The sequence below is a fragment of the Danaus plexippus genome, chromosome 20, assembly GCF_018135715.1.
Source record: "Danaus plexippus chromosome 20, MEX_DaPlex, whole genome shotgun sequence".
NCBI classification, from domain to species: domain Eukaryota; kingdom Metazoa; phylum Arthropoda; class Insecta; order Lepidoptera; family Nymphalidae; genus Danaus; species Danaus plexippus.
Window position 1 is genome coordinate 1189155 of NC_083550.1, and position 27485 is coordinate 1216639.

Here is a 27485-nt window from a genome sequence, read left to right on the forward strand (position 1 = left end):
CTTTACTATTTGTCGGTTTCATATTAAAAAATTAAATTTAAAAAAAAGCCCTCAAAAAATTTATGTTATACCAATCGAAAAACTTATCTTCATACCACACATCCAACTGATGCAAATTCATTATCATGTATTAATTTATTATTTGATTTGGCTTCGTCGTAAATTTCGTATCACATTAAACATATGTACAATGTTCCAGTTTAATACCGATTTTATTATTCAACTATTAAGCATTACGATTTTCACCGCGTCCAACTATCAAAGTTATGAAGGCTGCATAAACCCAGGTGATATCTATGATGTTATGGTCATCATAAAATTCGTTATTGCTTAAGCTATGACATTCCCATTTCGCGTTATCATCGCTTATGCATATATATATAATTACTCTCATAAGGTGAGGCAGTTTAGTTCCAGTCATTAAAGTGGCGCCCAAATTGGGACTGAAGTCGGGACTTACAAAAAAAAGGTTTTGTAATCCGCCAAGTATTTAAAATAATTATCGCAGCGAAATTTTGCCTTTAACCTAAAAAAAGAGATTTATATCCGCTATGAAACAGAAGCGAAATATTATTTAAACATAGATGTAATACACAGGCAAGTTAGTAAGAGTTCATAATTAATCAACATCAAAACTTTAAACAATGAATAAACTTGCCGTTCGCTTACTTCTGTGTCGATTCCGTCAAGCTGTGTTATTTGCAAATGGGACTAATCACTTAATGCAGGTAAAGTTGCTTGAAATATTGAGAAGTTCGAAAGAGGTTGCATATCTGAATGACACTACTATTGGAACGACTCGATACTATACTATACAATTATTATATTCAGTTCAAAAATAAATGTATATCAAATAAAAAATATCCTAGTGCAATTGCAATCATATTATACACAACAAAAGTCATAGCATATAATAAATATAGAAAAATACGTTTTTTTTTTTTTTGAAAAGTCGACTATATTTAAAAAATCCCAACAAAATAACAAATGGTAGTAGCTTCAATATAATATAGCAATAATTTAAAGCGTTCACATGCCACTGTTTGAGTTCTGTTCAATACTGAACAAAGAACACTGCAATATTTCTAAAAGCATGCTCATGACAACTGTGTAAGAGTTGCGAGATGAATGCAACAAAATCCAATTGGCAGTTTCAATATACAATGAACATTCTATATTCCTTTGTCTATTTGTGTATATATTTGAATATAGAATAAGTTCCATAATTATTTTAGTTAGTATTGAACAGTGATATTGTTTAATAAAATATAAATACATTAATGAATATTTATAATAACAATTTTATTGTTATAATAATCATTTTTATTTTATTTAATTATAAAACTAACTATTAATAAGACCCTTGACCAATGCTAATAAAATAAAATTCAGTTTTTACTTAAACACTCAGACAGATAGAAAAAATAAACTCAGTACAAATTCACACGGAAAATCTACAAGAGAAATATCAACGTTCTACAAATAATAAGATAAATCCCCGTTTCTTCCCCACATTGTTAAGGGTGGACACCATTAAAATACGAGCGTATGTATGACAATTTAATTTGTGCCCCAATAATATCGGATTACCAATAATGGATGAAGAAATCTGACGAGAGACATCTTATATTCTACTTACATATGTAATCAAAACACACTTAGCGTGTGTATGTAGGAACATATTATATATTAGGCAAGTTAAATAGTTCCCCTATGTACTCAAAATAAAAATACACTTTCAATCATATTTTGCATATTATTTTGAAAGATTAATAATAATTGATGCTTAATATTTCTGCGAATTTATTAAAAGCCTTTAAAAAAAAAAATAAATATTTTTATAGATCTTTTTACATGTAAATTATGTTTTTATTTTTTGCTTAAGAAATTACATACAGTTAAGACGAAATACTAATGCTGACTAAATCTACACGTAACTATAATTTATAATCTACCGTTAAAATGAAGCTACAAAGCCCGTATCATTATTTACTTAAACATATAATTCGGTAGTTTCTCCAATTAAGGTCGCAGTAGTAAAACAAAATAGTAAATTGGGAGGTTTACGTCCATTATATATCGTCGGGGTTGAAGCCCGAATGATTTTACGTTTTACGCTGAAGCCTCCATGGCTTTATGACTGGGAATCGGAATTTGCTTTAGTTTAGTGTTTAATGAAAACCTACCTTTTAATATATGTTCATTATAATAAATATTTGATAATATAATATGATAATTTAGACGTAATATATTTCATGTATAAATTGGTTTTTGATATGACTATAAAAAATTTATATCATATTTCTACAGACTCTAGAATGGTTACAGGTATACCGCATACTCCTTTTGCGGTTATCATACACAAAAAGTTATAAGTAATCCGATATCTTCTGTTCAGCTGCATAAATAAATACCAGCGTCCAAGACCATATATATATATACAATATTTTGAACCCTTACAGCTATTAAAATAGTCTTAAATGTACATCAAGTGAACATGAAATATTCCTACCAAACTCTAAAACGATGGGCTGATCTCAACTCATTAGCAGATTCATCTCATTCTCGAGTTACGGCGTTTCTTAATGCTGCGTTTTATCTTGTCGTCAAAACAAGCAAGTTTTAATGGTGATTGAGGAATGGGGTTTATATTGTGATGTATCTCGTTACGGGGTTTTGTGATGGCGAGAGTGTACGCGGAAATAAATCCTGTCACGGTTATTACTTTTGTTAGTGCATGTTACTATAGAGTATAAAAGTGTTGAGTCGTTCATGATTAAGTGATACACGTTTAACTGAGAAAAAATAGCCTCATTCAGCAGCTTCACTTGAGACCGGGAAATTAAAGTTAAGTCAAAAAAACTTCTACAACTGACATCATGCAATGTACTAAAGACTAAAATATAAACGAAATTATAAGTAGATTCTTTAAAGTCCCCTGCTTAGTGTTTCAAACTTTTAAATTAATCATTGCAACTTGCCTTATTACATTTTCTTCTCTTAAACTCCGTGCTGTGGATTTCTTAGATGTTGATAATAAAAAGCATCTATTCACTGTAACCCATGCACCGTGATTCATGCACATGTAATAACAAGCGCATGCTTCACACGTCCCACTGACAAATGGTTTCCTTGAGAATCGTGATTTATCTCCTAAACCAGCTTAAAGTATCGTTACTTGCATGTCCTGGGAGTGTCTGAGAATTATATTAATAGTAATACTCTATACAGATTTATTTATTTAATTTATAATATTGAACCTCATGTATATTGGCATTTTTTTTATCTACATATTTATCCCCAGATACTTCAACTTTGAAGTACTTCAACGTATATTTATGTAAAATGAAACGCAAACATATTCTTACGAGCATTTTATTTCTAATGACACCGCGTTGCGTTGATAACGTTAAAGCGCGATTAACGCGCTTAACGCATTTAACGAGTTTAACACGCGCCTCAGATAACGAGTGAACTTTATTACGTTACAAACGTTAGTGCTAATGAGATCCATGTTGGTGGATAACTATTATATACTATAATGTTTGATATAAGATTCAGAGGTAATAAACATTTTTATTGTCACTGAAATATATATTCGTTCATTACATAAAAACGTAAAAACAGCGATACCAATAAAGTTAGCGTCTTTATTTATGCAATAATATTGTTTCTGTTCGAATATGAAAAAAAAATAGACAATACTCGGTAAATATAAAATATAAAAAAGAAGCCAACAATTAACACATTAGGGTTTTAACAAGCGGAATTCAAAAATATCCATTTTGACAGGTCAAAGGCAGCATTCCTTTGACCCGGTCACGCCCCGACGCCTACGTGCTTTTGAATTTAATAATTCCGATCCTCTTTGTCAAATGATAGCAATTTGTAATGATGCTTTGATATCTCAGCCAAAAGATTACGTCATTAATTAGTACTATTCAGACATAGCTATAGATATGATTTCCTTATAAATTATTCAATGTTTTTAACTGATATACCTTATAACTTAATTCTTATTAAGTACCAAAGATATTGTAAATAAATTAAATCGATTGCAGATTATTCTTTATTAACTGTAACATTATTTATTACAATATTTATGACATGTAACATTGCATGATATGGAGGAGAAACCTTTTGCGTGTGTTTATTTATTCAACCGGGGAAATCGCGGCTAGAATTTGTCAAATAGAAATGAAGCCAATTTCTGTTCAAAACATTGGGGATTGAATTACATCAAAGCGGTCATATCTTCAATATGTTTAGGATTTCACTCAATATACTGTCCGACGAAAATTAAATTGACTCCCCCTAGTTTTAAGGTTTGTCCATTTTTATTTTCCTTTTTAAAATATCGTGTTTCCTTTTCCCTTATTACGTATTATTGGTCGTAATAAGGAAACCTTAGACGTGGATGGAATTCCGTAAATTTTGAAAATGTTCGGGATAAACAAACTGCAATATTATTTATGTGATCGACGAAAAGGAATATCTGAACGGCCGTCTTAGTATAGAAATTTTAGCATTGTAAACATAAAATACCTATAATTAAAATAAAAATAGACTCGTATGTTTTCGGTAACACATAAACAGAAATAAAAACTGGTAGTAGTTTTTCAGTAAAAGAGTAGAAAATGAACACAAAAAAGTTTGTGAGCTATTTAATGTGACTCAATGAACAGTTAAAAAACATATCTTACATTTAATGACTTAGTATTTTGATTATTGTTTATTTATACTAATTTCAGTATAAGTCAGATGACGTGAGAATAAGCTCGACATGTTCGCAATATATATGACGTCCTTTGTTTACAACTGAAGAGAAGCAACTGTCTAAACCCTTTCAAATCAATTCAATCACTAGATGAACAATACACGTATTTTGCAGCCCGACACTGCCTGACAATGATATGATACATACCTCAAAATACATTGAAACTCTATTAGTATTGAATAAGATTCATATTTGCATGTGATTTCTAATTGAGCGGTAAATAAGCGATTGTAGTGGAACAATTAACCCTACAAACTCAACTTCTCTTCGCAAATGGATTGGATTGCCTTGAATCGAAGTGCTGCGGAATTGTATTGAGAGTTGTTGTCTAATATGCAAATTGTTATTGTTCCATATATTATGTTATAAGATCTCGGAATTAATTCATAATTAATGTATTTCGGTTTACAGAATTTTTAAGAAATCTACTAACGTCAAATTTCACACGAGGTCGGTTTATTATGACGATAAATTATTAAAATTACAATTTATATTTTTATACTTTGACTGTAATACAATATTAAATATTCGAATGAATTATGTAAATAATACAATGCATTATAACGTCGAAGAAAAACTAATTTAGCAGGAACACAGCAACAAAGAGCATTATAAAAACCATTCTGACGTTCGAGAGCTCCAAATAAAAACTATATTGAGACAATGAAAAGAAAGTGTCGAGATAACTGAGACAATAATTTCAACTAAGTTTCCACCGTGACTTTGTCTGCTTTCGACAAACACCAATGTAAAGAGCGCTCTTTATTTCATATTACTCTTCATATAAAAAAAATATTACGTAATTTTACTGTTACGATTTTTATTAAAACTAAAAGGTAAATCGAATCAAGGATATATTTTAACGAACAAACATCTGAACAATATAACAGTATATATGATGAAACATAAAAATCCGGTTATAACTAGCTGGAACTGGAGAATCCTTAATATTGTGCATTTAGATAAAAATCCAAGGAATGGTTCATTTTCATTCAATTGTTTTTCTCTTCCATTTCTTAGTTTTGTTTGTGATTATTATATAACGTCACAGATATTTTGTAATGTAACTTGTTGTATGTGAATTCTCATTATGCTATATAATTTTATTGTTATATTTAATTAATTTTAATTTTATATATTCTTCTAATATGATAGTATAAACCTCATCATCATCATCATCATCAGCCTATCGGAAGCCCACTGTTGAGCAAAGGCCTCTTCTCGCATGGAGAAGGTTTGAGCATTAATCACCACGCTTGCTCAAGATAGGTTGGCGATTTCAGTTTTATAATTTGAAATTATAAGACCAGGTTTTTCACGATGGTTTCCTTCACCGTCCATCAGTGGTATCTAAATACTCTTAGAAAGTACATATGACTCGGAAAAGATCACATTGGTACTTGCCAGGTTTCGAAACCGCGCCCTCACGTCTGAGAGGCGGGCCTTTAACCTCCAGACCACCAAGACTTCCTTAGAAACTTAGTATGAAGAAAGAATATAGGTACAAAGAAAAAATTTTATGTTAATTAATATTTTTCAAGAGCATATCTAAATATTGAAATTCGGTATTTTTTATAAAGAAGAACTATGTACCGGCCGCGGCTTCGCACGGGACTCTTTACAAATAGCCTATTTAATTTTGAGAATTATTAAACTTATACTATGATTAACTTATAATGGTACGATTTAATTGATGTAAAAAGTAATTTACAGATACTGATGTTGGCTTAAAAAAGAAGCAATTTATTTTGATAAGACTTAATACCGTATTTATGTATATTTCCAATAAACGCTTAGGGATGCCAATTTTTAAAAGTTGTAAAATGGATATAGTATATTATCCTTAAGGTATAAACGTATGCCACCGTGGAATTTTTTGTAGATCTATATAAGATACATAATTCCACCATATATTATTCTGTTATATCCCAAAGACTTTGGGCAGCGTTTTCATTAAAAGCTCTCAAACGGCTCATGTTTCCCGACATCTTCAACAAATATCGTCAATGTACACACAGGTAAATACAAAAACTTAACAAATTATATACTAAAACCTTCCTCGAGAATTACGCTTTCGAGTGGTGATAACTGTTTGATAATCAGTGCAATAGTTCCGTTTATCGTGAACAGACAGGCAGACAGACGCGTTGAGGGACTTTGTTTTATAATATGTATTGATGAACTAAATTGTAGTATTTTAGATGAAAAGGGTATCTTCATATCAATATATTTTCACGACGAATTTAAGAAAACTGTATGAAATAAACAAGATCCATAAAAAGCTTAGGATGAAGCTTCTATAATTTTATAATTTAAAATTTTAAAATGTAAAAGAAGTTATATGAAATAACTCTATCTTAAAAATAAAATTACCCATAAAATTTACTTTATTCTCGAATATTTCTTTTGTTTTAACTTACTTGCTTTTTTATAATAATGAGCTATAATAAAACGGTAGTACAAAAAGTTACTACACAGAGAGATATTCTATTAATTATACTCGTTTTAAAATTGGTATGTATGTATAATACTTATATAAAATATGGATCCCGTCTTAGAAAACGCTCCTTGTACGAAGTAATTATGCTAAGTGAACAAAAAGCAATGATTAATAGCATCTGGTCTATCAGTCTAGACTCTAGAAATCCTGCAACCTAGATGTTATTGAATACATAATATCATAACTAAATCCTTTCAATAATCTTATGCTTTTAATATTTATATAATAATCAGTAAAGTATTGGCATTTTAAAACCTTATGAAATTAGAGAAAGTCGAGTAAGATATAATAAAATATCTTTATTTTTTTTGCTTTTAAAAGTTCATTTTATCAAAAACTTTCAACTTCACTCGGTTGCTGACTTCAATTATGAAAACTTAGTGAACATCTTGACTTTAAAACTAATGCAATTACACCATTTCACCTTGATTACAAAAACCTTTTAAATTAGATTGCTTGTTTACAAAGCAAAAATTAAGTTCAAAGCAAGCAAACAACAGTAATGAAATCCGAAATCAAGTCAATGCAAAACAATTGAATGTTGCAAACGATTTTATACCGATACGGAATAAAGGAAGTATTGAAAAAACGCGCCTGAATACAGATGAATCTATTATTGAAAAAATATGGCGGAGTAATGCATTGAACTTACAAAATTTAAGTTTACATCTAAAAAATAATGACTACAGATCGCTCGTTTACTTTCAAACATGTCAAAGCATACGATAAATTTTCAGTGCAACGATATTACATATGATTTAAGCTACTGCCAACAAGCTTTGCAGAATAACATACCGTGAGTACACTAAATGTGCTGCCAAAAACAAACAGACAGACGACTGCATTGTAGTCGCGTCGTTTACATACTGTTTACAGAAACAGAGGCAAAAAACACAAAAATTGCAGCACTCAATTCAATTCCCTTTTCCTAAGTCAATTTTTACTCGATACGGTATCCAACTGAGAATGTTGATTAAAAAGCGCACGTTTTTTATGTTGAATATAATTTAGTTTTTAAATAAAATCGCTACACATAACGTAAACATTCATAAGTATCGTAATATATTAGAATAATCAATCCATTATACATAAAGGTCGGAGTCGTACATCACCCTATTCAGTCATCCGTCAAAAAACCGCTCACGGTATTTTATTGTGCAACACAGGGTAAAACTGACGAAAATTCTCGGTATATTTTATCCATTTTTGTGGTAACACCGGCGTTATGTTTTAAACATTAGGTTTGTGTACTTTATTTAGTGATTGTTTTGAATGTTAGATGAAAATGTTATTACTTTTTGAATTTTGACTAGGGAAAGTTCAGAATATTATTTATATCAAATACCTCATATAAATATTGAATAGCGTCTGATCAGTGGTTTTACGTGCGAATTAATAATCAATATATTACCTTAATGTTTGAAATATTTTCTTGTTAATTAGTGATAAAAATATTTTTAATACATCTAATGCCTCTCACCGTGTATAGTAAGCGGCTTACCTAAGCTCCTCTTTCGCATAAATATAAAAAGGTCTCTTAAAATGAAAACCAACCACTTCTTTAGTAATAAATCGGCTCAAATCCCCTGATAATATAAAACCTTTACGTTAAATCTGATGTAAAATATTTTCGACTCTATTATCAGAAGATAAGACATACATTTATAAGTAATGTTTTTGTAGAAATATTATTTTCATACGTTTATTTGTCAACATGCCAAAGTAGCCCTTTGATTTGATACGTGATGTCCCTTTTCTATACAAAATAGGGAACAAATATGGAGGGATTTCTTTGAAATATTTTAATTTAGTTAAAATAAGGCTTTGAGTTATTGTTATCGAGCCATAAGTATAAACCCTTTTTAGCTTTTGTTATGATATGCCTAAAAAAATATATCATAAATGTGTTATATTATTTTGTTAAGATGAAATATAGTAATGTCGAAATTAAAGATTTATTTGATAACTTTAAGAATATTCATGACGCCAACAAACTTCAGAATAATAATTAAGGCGATGCAGGCAAGCCGTAAATCAGCTTACTCGCTTGTTTTTAAATGCTCTTCTAAAAATGCATAGCGAATACAAATACATTGTCCAAGAATTTCTTAGTTTAAATTAAACTTATTAAGATCCGTATAAATTTGCCTCACGTAACTAGATGCGCTCGAGCATTCTCCATTTTCCGAGACGCTGGTACAAATATTTAGTTTAAAATATAAAGGTAGCGTAGTCATGTAACTTAACTGCAACTACCTTTTATGCTGAATATAAAAGTATATTGGAATTTTAAGATTTCTTATCTTAAGGAGCTTCTCGGATATTTCTCTTTTAATAATATTATAAGTGTATAATTCAGATGCAATTTCTTGTCGATGTATACAAAATGAGGATAAATTTTGGCTGTCTGTAGAGCGTTGGAGCGTGTTTCATTTAAACTAAAATTGAATTGAATTGAATTTGGACCGAAAGTTGGATTTTTATTCGAAATAGAACGAGGCGAGGACAAAGAAGTGGTCTCTGTCAAGAGCACGCCGCTTGGGAATCTAGACAGACCAATGGTTTCACAACGAACAATACTTATCTTACTTATTTAAATTAATTCTTTATAGTTTTTAGACGGTAATTTTAACTTCAGCTGAAGTTTCTTGCACATATCAAAGATTACCCGAGTATAATTAATATGGTCACATCCATCCGGTACGTGTAGCTGGTTAGAAGATTAACCAATTACAAGTGCTATAAATTGAAAAAGCTGTTTATCAGACTAAGTGTCATTTCGCGGATTCGAACCCCAAATCGACAATAAAGCAATAAATAACAATTGCACGCAAACACACAACCAACACTGTAATAAAGCAAACAGATGATTAACAGATCGACGGTTAATCGACCAGTTCAGGGTTGGCACACTTTAAAGAAGAAATACTAATTGACTTTATCAAACACTTCTCCTTATTCATTAATAAAGAGATGAAAGATAATTTTATCTATGTATAGTATTAATAAGTTACATTTGATTATATTCTACGTTACTTACATTTAAAAGTTTTGTTAATATTTTCATATATGTTTAAGAAGCATGATAAAGATTCATACATTAAAAATGTTGAATATACTTTTTGTTAATTTAATCTTACGTGAAATTTAATAGATGTGTCATCCTTAACGAACGGAAATGAGTATTGCATCGCTTTATGGTCGCAAAGGCGTTTAATCATAAACCGAGTTGGTTTACCGATAATGCTTATGTTAACAACATATGCTATATTTAGTCAGAACCTAGGTTATTAAAAGTAAAAATGTTTTAGTCATGTTCACTAATAGGTTTTGCATTCGTTTTTTGCATTTATATAAAGCTTTTCAAATTCTCTTTGAAGACCATAGTATTAACTTTTTTTTCGTGGTACAAACGATATCACAATCGCTTAAAGAATATTAAAATATATAATTTTAAATCCCTTTATGTCTCTAGTTGTTAGATTTTTTTATTATTTTTACAATTTTTTATTTTTCCCATATCTCTGATTGAACTCTACCCTTTAAAACAATTTCAAATAATCTTTGATCTCTCCGTCAATACTTTTCAAGAGACCGTTATTTAAATAACAATTACATTCACACTTTTTATCGAGAGGATTTTTCAAAGAAATCTGCCATTAATTACTGTCGACGCCAAAGGGTTAAGTCCTTAACCCTCTTGAGGGCAAAAAATTGCCGAAAGCCATTTTCATGCACTCCTAAGTCTTTAAAACTTATTGTTTTCTTTTGTGAAAAATCTTTGAGAAATGTTGTTTATTAGCTTTGATGTTCGCGATGCCTGACAGTTTTTGCCGCTTTTTCAATTTAAATGACGATTTCAAAGGGTTAATTTCTTTGTCCTAATCGGTTTTGATGTTTTTTTTTTAATTTCACTGACATTTCTCATAAATTACTATATGACATGTCTATTAGGACTGATATATATTCGTGACACTAAACTATAAAAATATATATTGTGTTTATATGTTGTGTCGAAATATCCACTGAAAAAAATATATGCCAAAATATTAAATGAAAGAAAAGAATAATATGTAGAATCAGTGTGTAAGTAAATTCTGAAGAGTTGCTTAATACGAAGTATACGCTTACGTATTAAGCATTCGTATATAGATGTACTTTTGTAAAAACAATATTAAAAGTTATAAGCAACGCTGTCAAACTCCGAAAAGATATCTAAAATATTGTATTTATTCAATAGCAGGTTTGCTTAGTATAATGTAATATATTATGTAAATATTATCAGGCTGTATAGGATGTTACTCATGCAGCTTAAGCCGATGCAAAGTCGTCAATCATATAGTCAATAACAAATAATTGACAGTTCAAGTGGCGACTGCACCGAGACATGCCGACTCATCTAAGATATAGGTACAGTTATACAGGTGTTCAAATAATAGCTACATTATAATATTTATTGAATAAAACTGGACATATGAAGATGTTAAAGAACAAAGTGAAAACAATTAATTACAAGCACAATAGAAAATGAGAAGTAAATAATACGTAAAGAATTACGAGCTTATAATTATTTGGATGCTGTGTATGCTGTGTAAACTAATGCCATGATAATGAATATGTCATAGAAATTCTAAATGATTAAATATATTGTGAATTAAATGTTAATACGTGATTAGAATTTAATTATTTCATATACAATAATATACCTCCTGTATTTATAAATGGATAGCCAACCTCCCGGTGCTGTCATCGCCAGCACGTCATTAATCACGAGCTAGACTCTAGGCTTCAAATATAACCTAACCTGAAACCTAAGTAACGGTACGCCGGATATGAGATTGAACCGGTGTTGATTAATTGTTGAACTAACATTAAACTAATGTATTAAATTGCAATATCATATACTCTTTTATACTGTAATTTTAGTTTATTTATTTATTTTACTTAAGATTATTACCGTATTTTCTACAGTTAAAGTGTAAGTAAAGCTTTATGCTAGAAGATATATGAAGAAAGAAGAATTTAATGCTAAATAATTGTTAATAACAATCACAATTAGTCAATGAATTAATATATAATGACTGACATAATTACTTCATGAAATTTATTCTCCATATATGATATGGCAATACTTACGTTTATCATCAAATATACGAAGTTTTAATAGACGTCTGAGTCTCGTTGCTTTGATCTTCAGTGTATGTTTAACAAAGCGTCATTTTAATTTCTTTTTATGAAGACATTCAGATTTTTTTCATATAATCATACAACTCATAAATATAAACTGTCATGTGACGTCAACACGATGTCTTCACTAATAAAAGATAACTGCTTTTTGAACTCGGACCTAAATTATTGTAACTGTATCAAGTTGTTCTCCACAGAACCATATTACAGGTCCCCGCTGGGTTTCGAGACCCTAATCGAGTTGAATGTGGAAAATGCGTGCTTATAGCTTATAAGAACTAAGCGGAGTAAACTTAAACAACGGTTAACGTTTGCGTTAGAACAAAACATTGTATCTTTTTTTTCTGTAAAAAGAAAAACACTTAACAATAAACAAAATTCATAGTCCTTAAATGTTCTATATAAAAAATATCTCCAACAAAATTACATTGCTGATATTATAAGTAAGAAATTTTATTATCAAAATAGACTAATACGAATATTAAACTTTGTATCTTTAAACGACATCGTGTATTTTTTAAGCCATCACTATAATGTAACCATGTTATCATTTTTGTTACGGATATAAATAAGAAATCCGAGCTTCACACGTCATTTATTCGCACGTCTCTTGTTTCTGTGGCCATTTGTCAAAAACTCGGATGTCACTACTCGCTGTGATTTATTGTTCGGCGAGCAATCGTTATAATGGATAAATATTGTATTATTTTTTGTTCTCTATAAGGGGACAATAAGTATCGTGTTCTAGTTCAAAAATCATAATCAGATACTGAATCGTTATATAAAGTTGAAAATGGCACCCATAGGAAATAGCTGGAATAAATTAAATAATAAGATAAAATCGCAAATAAACTAAATATAAAAGAAATAATCGAAAAATTATTTAAGGTAATTTTTTATTACTATTAAAAGTAGTTCACCTAGTAATATTTTTTTATAAATATTAGTTTGTGCTATTCGTTTAATTGGACTATAAATTGTAAAAAGTATCGTTTTATTTATATTATATATTTAATATCCGTACTTCAAATAATCTCGACGTTACCCTAACGTATCAAATAAGTCAAACGAAATTTGGTTCAAATTGAACTGCTGTGACATCATTTATCAAAATGCATAATGATACCATGTAAATTATATGGAACCTGATTTCTTTGAGTGCTTATTAAATATAGAATCAGAATTATTGAAGGAAAAATCTTCAATTTATATAAAGCTATAATATATTACAATTCATAATATTATGAAAGGATCACTATAATTGTGGAAACGTATCAGATTTCATTCGTCGAAGAAAATAATCATGAAATAAACATACAATGAGCTATATACGAGAAGGAAGTTTTGAATCAATATGTAACCGATCACTGTGATATACGACACTAATTCCAAGTATATTAATTATTTAATGAATATTGTAACAATTATGTTATTACAAGTTTAATGATCCACATATAATTAACCTCAATAACCCAACAGTATGTAATACGTGTGATTAATACATCTCATGTTTACTTAAAAGCATGTAAACAAGTTTACTTAGAAGCATGTAAACAAATAATTATAGGGATATTTCACGCTTGGATGGCTCTATTTTGGTGTAATATCATTATTAAATAAATCTTAAACTTCTCAAAGCTCAAATGTCAGATGAATTTTTAATTTAAAGTCTTATGCTTTCTCTCATTCTTTAAAGTTACTAATGAGTAAATGAAACAATTATCTTAATATAATAAATGGTTTTAAATGTTTAAATAACTGCGCAGCATATCAGCAAAAACGAGAAAAGCACACTTAACTTTCCTATTTTAATATATTCTAAACTTAGTGTTTGTTATAAAATAATATTAGACATTAATAAAGATATTTTCGTGAATATTTTTTCAAATTACCTCTTAAATCTGTTTTAAAACTAAACACAATAATCCCTAAGTTAAATTAACGTTCCTACGTTAGTCAGAAGACATGTAAATTAAATTGATCTTATCCAGTTTTGATCATAAGGCTTAACTTAATCCATTAGATCAAATTACGTGAAACAATTAACTGGACACAATAGTCAATCCATTAACTTCAGTATCAATTCAATCTGCATATATAATGTTAAGTTGATAGTCTTTTTGTAATGGACATCTCGGTCCATTGTCGGTCAGTGAAAGGTCCGAATGGGAGCGAGTGAATGAATAATTTAGGAGGGCGCTAAATAAATTTGGATAATTGAAGTTTGTTTATTACGTTGAGTACTTGTTAGTTGTCTATTTTATCTACAGGAGTTCGTTTTTTATTATATTAAAGCAGTTTATGAACATTATATTCATAATTACTTAACATCACAGATTTCTTTAAATTTTTCACATAGGTTTCTTGGTCCCTTTAAAAAACATAAATGACAAAAATGTTGTATGGAATTAAAACATTTTAGTTATCTTTTAGGTCTTGTACGTGACAATTTTGTTGCACAAAACTTTGAATCTTATATTGTGTTATCTTTAAAAAAAAAAGATATTTAACAATGCAGACACCAGAACATGAATATGAGGCCAAATATGAAGCACTCTTCACTATTACTTCTCTATAAATTATATATATAACTCAAAAATTCCTTTAAAGCTTACATTAAAACTTCAACATCAAGAATGTAAGTAAATCAGTTCAAAGGAAACAGCCATAACACCACGATGTCCTCGACCGAGTCCTTGAATGACCAGTTCTAACGGTAAATTTAGCATTTTTCCATTACAAGGGGCGTCTGACCCCTTCGTCCGCTGTTCTTTATACATGCTATTATAGAAAAAAAGGCGATTTACCCTTTTGGTCTTTTATTATTTATTGTGTGCGGGTGTAATATCAATAAATTGCTGTTTAAGCTCCATTAGCCTGGTATGAAAAAATAAACCTCGTTCGAAATTTATTTGTTGAGAGAATGGTTGAATCACAAAGTGGATTAAGACATCAAGAAAATAAACTCTAAAACTAAATCTGCGAGAGGAAACATCCTCCGCTCTGGTGTAAACTCTAAAATTTTATTTTATTCCTTAGCAAACTAAAAGTAGCTAGAACTTATCTTGATCCTGTATGCGGCGGTGCGCGAAATATTATTAAATTTTTAAAGAAATTATTTTACGTAAACAACATTTACATTTAAAAAGCTAAAAATATGTTAGGACTGTCGAAAGTAATTTTATAAAACAAAATTGTTTAGTACATACATTTATAATTGCATAATTTGCTTTCGATTTTATTTGATTTTATTAATAGACACGATTTATTAGACTGGTACTTTAAATGATATATAAAAGATTTCATTACAGATAAAGTTATCGTACATAACCGACAAGAAGATCTTTCGTACATTAATCATTTCAGTGACAGGCTTTAAAGTACACGATAATTAATACGTGTACGCTTCACAACTTCGTTTCTCATTAAGACGCCATTAAGAATATTTTACAATGTTTCTTTTTCAGCAAAATGCATTAGTCCAATTTTATATGTATAAATTACACTGAAATTATTTTTTGAAATTATATGAAAAGGCATGCTTTTATTCTAAGATTAATGTTATTAATTATTTGCTCCTGTTTTTATTAATCTATCTTAATGTTATAGATAATTGAAACGAATACTGGCGATTATAATATCAATTTATCTACTAATTATACATTGACCTGAGGAATAAAATCTCTTTTAATCCATACAAATCCTTAGAAAGAGAGATATATATATATATAATAGAATAGTTCGAAGTAAAAAATATGTGACTTATTTCGAAAATGTTTCCGTAAATCTGTTAACCACATCATATTAAGGTAGATAGTTCACTTGACTTAGATTTCCACAACAATAGCCTTAAATTTCCGTACAATTCGACACAAAACCGTTGATAATGAGTTCGAACCTGTGAATCCGACCCATTTGCCTACCAACCCTTAATCTGCCGCTGCATTTTACGAGATCTGGGGCAATATCTGTCAATGTCCTTATCAATAAATTTTGAGCGTTTATAGCAAATGACGTCGTTTGACGGTTTGGAGTAGGCTTCGGTAATCCTCGGCCTATAGGACCCCATCTGCGTTGCAAGGGTTAAGTCGCGACAAATAGACCATTTGCAAATAATAAGACGCAATGAAAGAATAAATTAAGGATTCGGAGGGTCTTTTGTGGTCCCACAGATATATAACATAAATGTATTGTACTACAGAAAAACAAGAGTAGATCTCTGCAAGCAATACAATAAATTAAAATTAAATTTCAATCACATTTTTTTAGATGAAATTAAACCTGTGTACCGAAAATAAATTATCATTTTATATATAATTTGACCCGGTAACCCCGCTGCTATCATGTCATAAGAAGAGAATCTTAGAATGACAATTAATAATTATTACGCCTACTTCCGGCGCCTTCCGGCAATGGCGGCACTTCCGGGGAGCAATGGCTGATCGTATCCTGAGATTATTAACAGATGAGGAACCTTTACGGTGTATCATAAGTTTTGTTCGTCTTAGAAGGCGAATAATTTGCATCATGCCTAATTTGCAATTTCTGTAAATATTACTTATATCCTATAGATAATAAGTCAGTGTGAATAAAAATTTTAACTAGTGTCATTATAGTTTAAGACATATTTTAATAATACAATACTAATATAACAATACTACTACTGAATTAACCATAGTATTAAATTCTTTAATTTTTAGTTTATATTTAATAACGATACAAAATATTATATTTTGTACACATCTTTTTCGATGTTCCGTAAAATAAAGCACTAAAGTATTGATAAAACTTAACAATAGATTAAGTAATATAAGTTAAAAGTAATTTTAGAATGTATTTGTATTGCTTAGTCAAATGTAGCTTACAACGAATAGGTATACTAACAACATGACTTATACCGATGATATGCTTAGTAAATATACTTAATATATTTTAAATCTTTTTCTTTTAAATAAAAATAAATGAAATCTCATTCTCATCTTGTCTGCCCGTGATCACGTTTCTGCAAAGTAACCGAAACGTCGACAGTGTGTAGTTAAAATCGAAATATTAGTTTTATTTCAATGAATACTCGCGAAAATCTTAATTGTCATTATGAAAATAAATGAAATATCCATGTATCTAAATAGAAAATATATATAATTTCGTCAATCCAACCAATATATTGTTTGGAACGGAACGCCCTACATCTTAGTTGTCGTAACACATCATTAATCTCAGATGTATGTGACATTTAATTACCTAAAACACCATATATTTGGCATTCTTCCGTCCCTTGCCCTATGGGAGATGTCTTTGCTATCAAAAGATCACTGATACATTGTTTATTTTGAACTCTATTCTATCGACTTAAAGCTTGATTTAAGGATGATCTAAACTGTTGTTAATAGTAATTAATATTGTTCTTCTTATTGCTTCACGCCTTAGATTTTATTGTTTCTTGTTCTATTCCGTGTCCTGTATTTGATAAGATGTATTGCTGCTGTTTCATATTTATTAAAAGATATATGTAAATCATTTATGTTACATAAAGACAAAAAAACTAAACTAATATAAGAATGTTACAAATTTTAACAATTTGTTAACGTTATGTACCGTTCATTTTTGTGATTATTTTATAGACTAATATATTAATGATACTTTAAAATAAAAGAAAAGTAAAATTAAGATAGACTTTACATACATTGTATTTCATCTGGATGATGCTTTAGTCTATGGTTATTAGTCTGTGCGCTCTTTCTTTGACAAAAACTGCTCAAAATTTTCAGTCATTTCTATTCCTGTATTCCTTGAATAAAATGCTTTGAGTGACAAATACTAGGACATTTCACAGTCTGGTGATCACTTCAACGATAAAAGCACAATGGTTAGACTATTTTAACGGAAACTATGCTAATGTTACGTTATTTGTTGTGAGCTTCGTCTTTTTGTTGAAGCCTCTAATAGCTTTAAAACATGCTAGACATAACGTAATACATCAGATACATAATGGAGATACATAATCCATACACGTAACATATTTATGTTACAATATACATACATAAATGTGAGAATTTCTGAATATATTGTTATTAATGTATTCACTGAAACTACGTAAATATGTAATACATTCTTTATTTTTATACAAGATAACAAATTTTAAGGAAGTTTTGTTTTCAGTGAGCTTTGTATCTGAAATAAACACCTAGTTTTCTCCCCGTCCTCAATAACTAATATTTCATAAGTATTAAAAGAGTATCGTTTAATAATATTTAAAATATAAATTGTAACTATAATCATATAACCATTAATATTGTTACAATAATATACAATTCTCAATTGTACATGTTTCTGATACTAATACATTATTCAATGGGCGCCACTAAATAAGTTTCGGACAAAATGCTCCCAAGTGACATAGATACAAAAAATTACAAACGTATATTTACTTACGATAATTCCAGTTCAAGCTAGTTTCAACTTTAAATCAATAGAAACAAAGTTGTAATATTTTCGCAATTCGTTTATGGGGAGCTATTTTTATTCTGGTATCGGTATTCTTTTCGAGGGAAACCGGTGATTCGTCAAAGTCGAGTATATTTATCGTTTTAGTTGAATTTTATCGAACTAATAGCCTCGGAGATAAATTTACGATTGTAAGAGAAATCGTATGAGGCAAGGGTTTTTGCAATAAAAACAATAGTAATGTTTTAGTAGAGCCATATTTCGTCCATAGTCAGTAAGAAAATATTTGCTTAGTGAGTTTTTCTCTATAATACAAAAGGTTTCCTTTATAAATTTTAATAGCCGGATGAATTTCATTCGCAGACGGATTAATCACAGAGGAAAAATTCAAAGTCACCAAAAAAACTCCCGTTTCATACAATCGCAAGCCTTTACACAAAGTAATTCAAGCCCGGTAAAGCAAATAAAAAACAATCATTTGTTAGACCGTTATCCATTCCAGTGACCTAAACCAAGCGCCCTAGGCCGGACTGAAAATAAACATCTCGATAGCGCTCAATAACATTCCTCCATTACACATACAAACAAAAAATTCTTTAATTGTGGCCTTCATTCGTGCCATGTTACATTATGCACTCAAAGACTGTTCAACGTAAATTTCCTCAGATCATATTCTGTTATCCATTCCAGTGACCTAAACCAAGCGCCCTAGGCCGGACTGAAAATAAACATCTCGATAGCGCTCAATAACATTCCTCCATTACACATACAAACAAAAAATTCTTTAATTGTGGCCTTCATTCGTGCCATGTTACATTATGCACTCAAAGACTGTTCAACGTAAATTTCCTCAGATCATATTCTGTTATATATTATATTTTGCCTTTATGTAATATTTTTATTATTTTGTGTGTCAATGTAATGAGTTTTGACTAACTGTTTTGAAATGTTCATATTTATTCAAGGTTCGACATCAAGGTAATACATACAAGTTGGATTTCTAATACCAAAAACCAGAACAACTCAGCAATCACAAAGCCTCCTTAAGTTATAAGGCTTGTTAAGCCTAAGATTCGCTGCAAAGGCATAATGATATTAAAAAACCAGTGACAGATGATTGAACACTTTCTTATAACACGTTTTTTAAAATGATAACGACACCTATTTTCTTGCATTGTAATTTTTTACCTATATTCTAGTATTTTTTTTTCAATCCTATATACTATCCCAAACCTAATTTGTGTAACTTTCTGTATAAAAGGCTTAACAATGAAAAAATTTCTTCGAGACCATATTAATGTAGAAATTCATGTAATGTATGTTAATTGTATGATGTATCTTCTAAGAACGCGTCTCAGATGTAATTGTGTTAGCAATACATAATGAATGCTAAGTTAATTCTGCCTCCATATAACTAGCATTTACTTTATGCAGACGTTGTTAAGTTTCCTTATACACAATAACACTTACTAAATCCATACACGTCTAATCTACCTATATTACTTATCTATAATAATAAAAATTACACTTCATAGCAATTATGTTAATAAATTTAAACCAATACTTTTCATTATTAAACAATTTGTTTGAGTAACGCCACGTCCTGAAGTTAAAGTTAAGGAACAAAACGTATAAAGAAATTTAATAACTGAAATCCTAGACTCATGAAAACGCGAATATATTTTTAATTACCATAATAAAACTCCGACTACATAATGAATGTAAAACAAACGTGTCACAAACAATATTAAATTATGAAAGTTCTCAGAGAAGGAAGTCCAAGAATATTAGCGTCGTAAGTCTCATTCGACGTAAGGAACCCGACGTGCATTTCCATATGTGAGCTGCGAAAAAATGGAGGTGGCAAAAAAAAAACTTTTTTATTACATATATATGTATATTCATTTAGCCCTACCTTATTGATTCGATGCTGTGGTTATTGAAATCTTATATTTTATGGCTTAAATACTTATCACATTAATCCCCACTTATGTTGTGGCTATAAATATATTATATTTTATTCTTTACGTATACGTTTTATATATTAAATTACACAGTCACGACAATTAAATATAATTTTATTTTTATACAGTACTTAGTATACATAATGTAAATATATAAAAAAAGTTCGTAGCTCAGTCTTTGTAAAGTACATCTAAAATCGAAGTAGCATTTCGATGAACTCAGCGAATGTTTCGTATGCAAAATGCATGATTTATATCGCAGGTTGACATGTCTGCTTGGTATTACCATATAATACCTTAATGGCGAAGGCATTGCTATTTGGATACTAAGAATATTTTATCATGATTTCTTTTCAACTAAAATTTATATGATTGAAGAAATTCCACGTATTAAGTTTTGGCTGAAGTAATTTGTTTAGGCTGAATATTTTTGTATGATGTGGTGATTACTGCGAAATATAGGTAAGAAACAAGATCTGAGTTACTGTCACCTAAATATAGTTGTATCTACATATGATTAAAATTAAATATTACCTACTACATGCAGAATTAGTTTTGGCTAAGGGTTTGGCTACTATATGCGGTATCTTGTTAGATAAAAAACTTTTAATATGTTAGTTCATATTTTGCTCTATAAAACTAAGAAAAAAAACTATATATATGAAACATAACCAGCACACAGGTTTATTAGTCAGTAAATAGGAATCTATCGTTGATATACTATCAAACAACATTTTTCTAATAGTATTATTATAACCCTGGCAATAAAATAAATTTTGGACTTTAATTCCTTTATAAAAACTAATGTTGCCACGACGGTTTTCAGTATTAAAATCATCCAACCGCATGAATGTTCAAACTTTTAACGTCACAAAACGATTAAATTTATTGGTGTATACGTAATGTTACGTCTACGTGTTAAATAGTTATTGACCGTAAAACTGTTCCTAACTGTACCGCGTTATTGCCTCTAACCGTTTATGGTTAAAATTTTAACGATGACACGTGATCGCTTTTTTAGATAACTTTTTAAAGACATAATAGTAGTTAACCGTCGTTTTGATAACTATAGAATTTTATTTCTCACTAAACTTTAAACGTGGCTATGTCCGCTTTCATCCACATAAAAGGCACTACCGTATTTTGCGTTTATTCTTATAGCTATTATTGTTGTCATTGATTGAATGTTTGAACAGCTTAATGTTTACTTAACACGTCATATCCGATGGTAGATGTTAAGGATTAAATGTTAGGTTTAGATACATTACTTACCAGTATGTATGGGGCGTTATCAATATCATCTCTTAATACACTAGATCGTATTACTGCGATATCATTAAGTCATAATTCAACGTCTGATTAATCTCACCGCAAATCGTATTTGCAGTCCAAATTTACCATTCAAAAGGCATGTTTGTTTTGAATATACCATACATGGTATGTTAAATCAGAAATACATCTGACCAGTTTACGTCGACCCCTCAACATTGATAATATAAACCTTATTAAAATAGCAAAGGGATTAATCTTATAACGTATTTTTGATTTCATTAATTTGGATATGAGGAACTTTCTCTTTGATGTATCTGTTTGAGGTGGTTTTATATGCAAAGATCGCTGTTTGATAGTGATTCAATTATATATTAATTACATATGATTGTTCATATCAGATCAAACATAATAAGTTTGTATTAATATAAATTCAACACATTAAGTTAAATATACTTAAGTACGGCCTGTTTGTAAATTACGACAATAATGTTGTAATACTTTTATACGTTCAGTCAAATCGTAATCATTTAACTCAATATTCTTGTAGATGCTCATAGCTCACGTCATGGAATAATTTTCCTAACTTATATATTAAGATATATTATTCAGTTTATGGCTAAGCGAATTTCCGTTAGTCAAAATTACGTTCCGTAATCACATATAGAATGGATAATGTTGATCGTTGGTTCGAGTTTCTGCAAACAGCTAAGACGCCTCCCGGGCATAATTGGTTAAGTGGTCGGCTCATCTTGTTTATATAAAATTAACGACTTAGATAAACATAACTATACTAGAACAATAACTATGCCACAATTATATTAACTCAAAACAGTTAATAACATGATTAGAAACAATAAAGCGAGGCAGTACCAAGCGACCTCTTCGCAAGTGCCCTTTTAAATAGGCTCGCGAATATTTTTAAATATTCATCTCGTTTGCCACAAGACAAATCGACCTAACCCTCCATTGACGACACCAGAACGCCCTGGGGTCTGTAAATTTCTTTGAATGCTTCTCATTATTCGCAATAGCCACATAACAGTTTAACCCTTCAAAGCAGATGGGGTCTTTTTAGACATAATAAGAAAGGATTACACCTAAAGCGATGCGATTCCATGATATTATTGGAATAAATATAGAAAAACAAAAAAAGATATTTAACGTATCATTAGCGAATTTAATAACTATTTATGTTTTTTACTGAATAACTGAAAGATAAAAATTTCTATGAAAATATTTAACGTAGTTGTAGCTTTAAGTGGTATACATTGCTTACTAACTGAAGTCGTCAAAACGCAGCATCAGTCCACATTTCATCGTGTTAGGTTCAGACAGATATTGCTAAATGTCACATAAAATGCACGCTGAGCCTACGGCATACAGTGTAGGGGTTATATTGTAAATTCAATTAATTTTTCAATATTATTTAATCAATACTTTAATATCACATTTGTTTTTGAAATTATTTTTATAAGTTTATCAATAAATACGTATATACATTTACATTGAAATTTCATTTAGTAGTTGTCGTTTGTTTTGCTGAATGATATATCTGTGCAAAGTAAACACAATAGTTTGATAAAAATATAAAAACAAAATGTATAAAAACGAGCAGCACAGGAAATGGGTAAACTTATTTTAAAAGAATGCAACGGGTAATTTTCGGAGCACACTCCATTTCAAAGAACCTATTGTGTTGAGTAGCAAAAACAGCGGGCGGTCAACTAATTCGTTTGCGAATTCTGAATCGAAATGCGGCGTCTTATGTTTATGTCATGCAGAAATCAGCTCTATGATATTAAACACAAGGATGAAAATTCTAAAATATAAATTATTGCATGAATATATAATTGTTTGGTTATCTTAGTTATGAACTTTATCACTAAGATCCCAAAGCTTAGAATTGTTAGATAGTATTTGTAAATATTTACAATACAATGAATCAGCGAACTAATCAAATGTGCACGTGACTTGTCCCGCTGTGGACATTTCGACACGTTTAGCTACTTATTATTGATCTTTAGTATACTTCAATACAATTGTCATATTAGATAGATGTTTTTTTCATTGTGACTGTGTTTTTTCTTCTAAATCAAACAAAATAAACAGTAACATAAGTCCTAATCAACATTTAAATACAAAATATTAGACTGAGTCAACAATAAAGACCCTCACGGAATCGGTATTCATTTCCGTAAAATAAACATGTATGAACACACAGAATTGCAAATCGACCTGTTAATCTAATGAGAGCCGACTGCCGAAGCCGAACCTCCGCGGTTCATTTGCGAAAAAAAATGTACTGAATTCTTTTTATCATAATACCGGGGACCTGACGTTGACAAATACAAAGGCATTTCCCGTATATTTTTTTGTATCTGAACGGATAATGTATATTGGTTGGTGAAAAATTCAAAGCAAGCGGCGGTTAATGCGATGTGATATTTCTGAGTGAGTGTCGTCCTTTATCAAATCTCTATTTATTTAAATAATAACTGACACTTTTTAATTTTTTAATTTACTTACTTCAAATACGTTATTTTTAATTTAAGATGTAAAATAAGTGTTATAAAAGTCCTTTCAATCGAAATTACTTTCTGGTAATTAAAATCTACAGTAACTAAAGTCCACAAATTAAATTTCACCGTCAAATGAGAAGCATCTGCGTTGATGGGTTAACCCGTCAATGACTGGCTGTAAAGATATAACCGAATTAAATGTAATTTAATTAACATCGAACCTTACTGGGATCTACCAGAATGCTTTGTCATTAAACCCTGTAATGTTATTAGTCAGAAGGGGTTGTAATTTCTTTTTTTAGAACGAGTAGTTAATATATGAATTGTGAGTTGATATTTTCTTTACGTATATTTCTATTACATTATAAAATTATTCATAAAATCCATTTAGATTGTGTAACTTTGTATTGTTAACTCAAATGCCACACTTCAAATGCAGCGTCTTACATTAAGGGCTCAGTGATATTGTGTTCATAGTTCACAATTGCGACTTTAAAGTCATAAAACGGGTTATAATGATAATTCAAGTACCCATATAAAATATTATAGAACTATGTATCATTTACAATATAGTAATCTTTTTCATTTATTATACATATTTAATTATAGTGTAATTATTATCATAAGCAAAGCGGTAACACGGTAGTGTTTAAGAAAAAAATATTAAGTTTTATCAGAAGTAAGACTGAATTAGGACGTTAAATTAAAAATAAAAACGAAATGCCGTTCATGTCTAGTGTGCACGAGCCCGAATACGTCTTAAGGCTAGCGTCTTGTTACAAGTTCATATTAAATTAAACATAAACCTGAACTCATTAAGACCTGTCGAATGCATAGTGCTAAAGCAATTATGTACGCGGTCAATGTATTACAAATTTAACGCAGCGCTATTGGGATACACACGACACTAATATGTTGCTATATAAAATGTCCCCTTACACTAATTACTAATAAATCATACCAATAAAATTGCTACGTCAAACCATTAATACGAATTTGATTGGTTCCCGTGCATGTGTTTACAATTTGATCAAACCTATAATTTATGGACATTAGTGTCTGACATTCTATGTGACATCTATATTAATTTAGTTCGGTTCATTACTTGCAACATGATAGCCGACTTCTTGATTTGTTAGTGATATAAATTACTTATTAAAATGTTAATTAATACTGACAACCTATGTACGGAATCTCTCTTAAATTATATGTGAGCATGTGTTTTTTCGTTCAATAAAAAAATAAATATATTATATTTAAAAGACATTTTGTTTGTTTTAATTATATTATAGCCTTCGGAACGTATTGAGCTGTTTAATTATTAATTTTTAACACGATTGGAAGTCCTGTAAACATATTGTCTTTGTTCACATATAAAGATTATTTATAATATATAAATAAATCCCTAACATAAAATTTATTTATTATTCCAAACCATTCGCTGTACATAGCATTGCACTCAAATAAACCTTTCAGAGGAGGATGGTCAATAAAAACTGTCGATACGTTTCAGTCAATTCTATTGTAATGGTTAGCGAACGTCCGTTTTGATCGTATCAAAACTGAAATAAAACTTGAGACTTAACCACGCTTTATTTAACTAAAGCAAATAATTGATGACGTACAAAGTAATCAAAATCATTGAACAGATTAATCTAAAGAAGTTATTATTAAGAATGAATAAAAAAATATTATATTAATTAAATACTTATGTCGTAGTATTTATAAATATTAACGTAAAAAAAATATTTTTTACTACTATTTTATTTTTTTAATTTTTTAAGTTTTGTCACGTACTTTGTGGCCAAAATTCATTCGATACTAGTCGGGCTGAAATCATAACAAAATGATCAGATAATATAAGAATATCCCCTATTTTGTATTTGGTTAAAAATGACTACATCAAAATTACTCACAGCATAGTTTTCAGTCCTTGTTCTTTTTCGGTCGAAGTTGAGTTTTTAATAAAATTTCATAGTAATATTAGCACAGGTGGTGAAAGGATCCTGAGTTTTCTAGATAATGCAAATGCAGTACACCTGTTCTATGGAATATGCTATCTACGTGCAGATGCAAATTAAGTAAATGGACTCTAGCACAAATAATATAGAAGGGTATTCCTTGTAAAACTCAAACCAATCATACTCCTCGTAGTGATACCGGTTCTTTAACCTTCAAGAGTACAACGCTTGTATTATCATCTACTGGTTTCTAAATACATAGCACATTGATACGAAGTACAATAAATTTCTTTATTAACAAAATTTGCTTATAAATATAAAAAAAAAATATCCATTTTAATATTAATATCTCTTTATGTATAAAACTTTTTCCTCATTGAAGAGACATGTGACCATTGTAATAATAAAATATTATTTATCTTGAAACAAAATTTTATTTTTATCTTTTTAACCCAAAAAATAACATTTACCTTTTGTTTGAATATCTTTTGTTAAACGCTAAACATTCAAAAAATAATTAAGAAAACTGATTTAATTATCTCGGAAAGTTGTTTCAGAAAGTAATTTCACGGAAACAAAACGTTAATGGATAAGCCGATTTGATTGTAATTAATGATGTTACAGATTAATAATAAGTCAAAAAGCGAGTTACAAGTGATTGTAAGGGAGATGAAGATGTCACGCGGTAATCGGATGGTCGGAAGACAGAGTCGGGACATTGATGAATTGTCCCGGGTTCTAATACTCGAATTTATAGACTTAAGCGAGTTAACATAATCGCTATAATTTTAACAGAGTTACTTTAATGTCAATAATATTTTGCTTATTATCTCAAATTTCTGGTGTTTGTTATATTATTAT

The 27485-nt window shown here is 29.7% G+C and overlaps 2 long non-coding RNA genes across 2 annotated transcripts in view; one reads left to right on the top strand and one right to left on the bottom strand.

Annotated features, from left to right (window-relative positions):
* LOC133319416 (uncharacterized) overlaps positions 1 to 27485 on the top strand; it is a 101702-nt gene that overhangs the window by 30130 nt on the left and 44087 nt on the right. The gene's annotated exons all lie outside the window — the stretch shown is intronic.
* LOC133319432 (uncharacterized) lies at positions 15227 to 26748 on the bottom strand. Its single transcript, XR_009753043.1, has 3 exons — positions 26580 to 26748; positions 26461 to 26493; positions 15227 to 15245 (listed from the first exon to the last, which is right to left on the bottom strand). It is a non-coding gene; the product is annotated as an uncharacterized LOC133319432 (long non-coding RNA).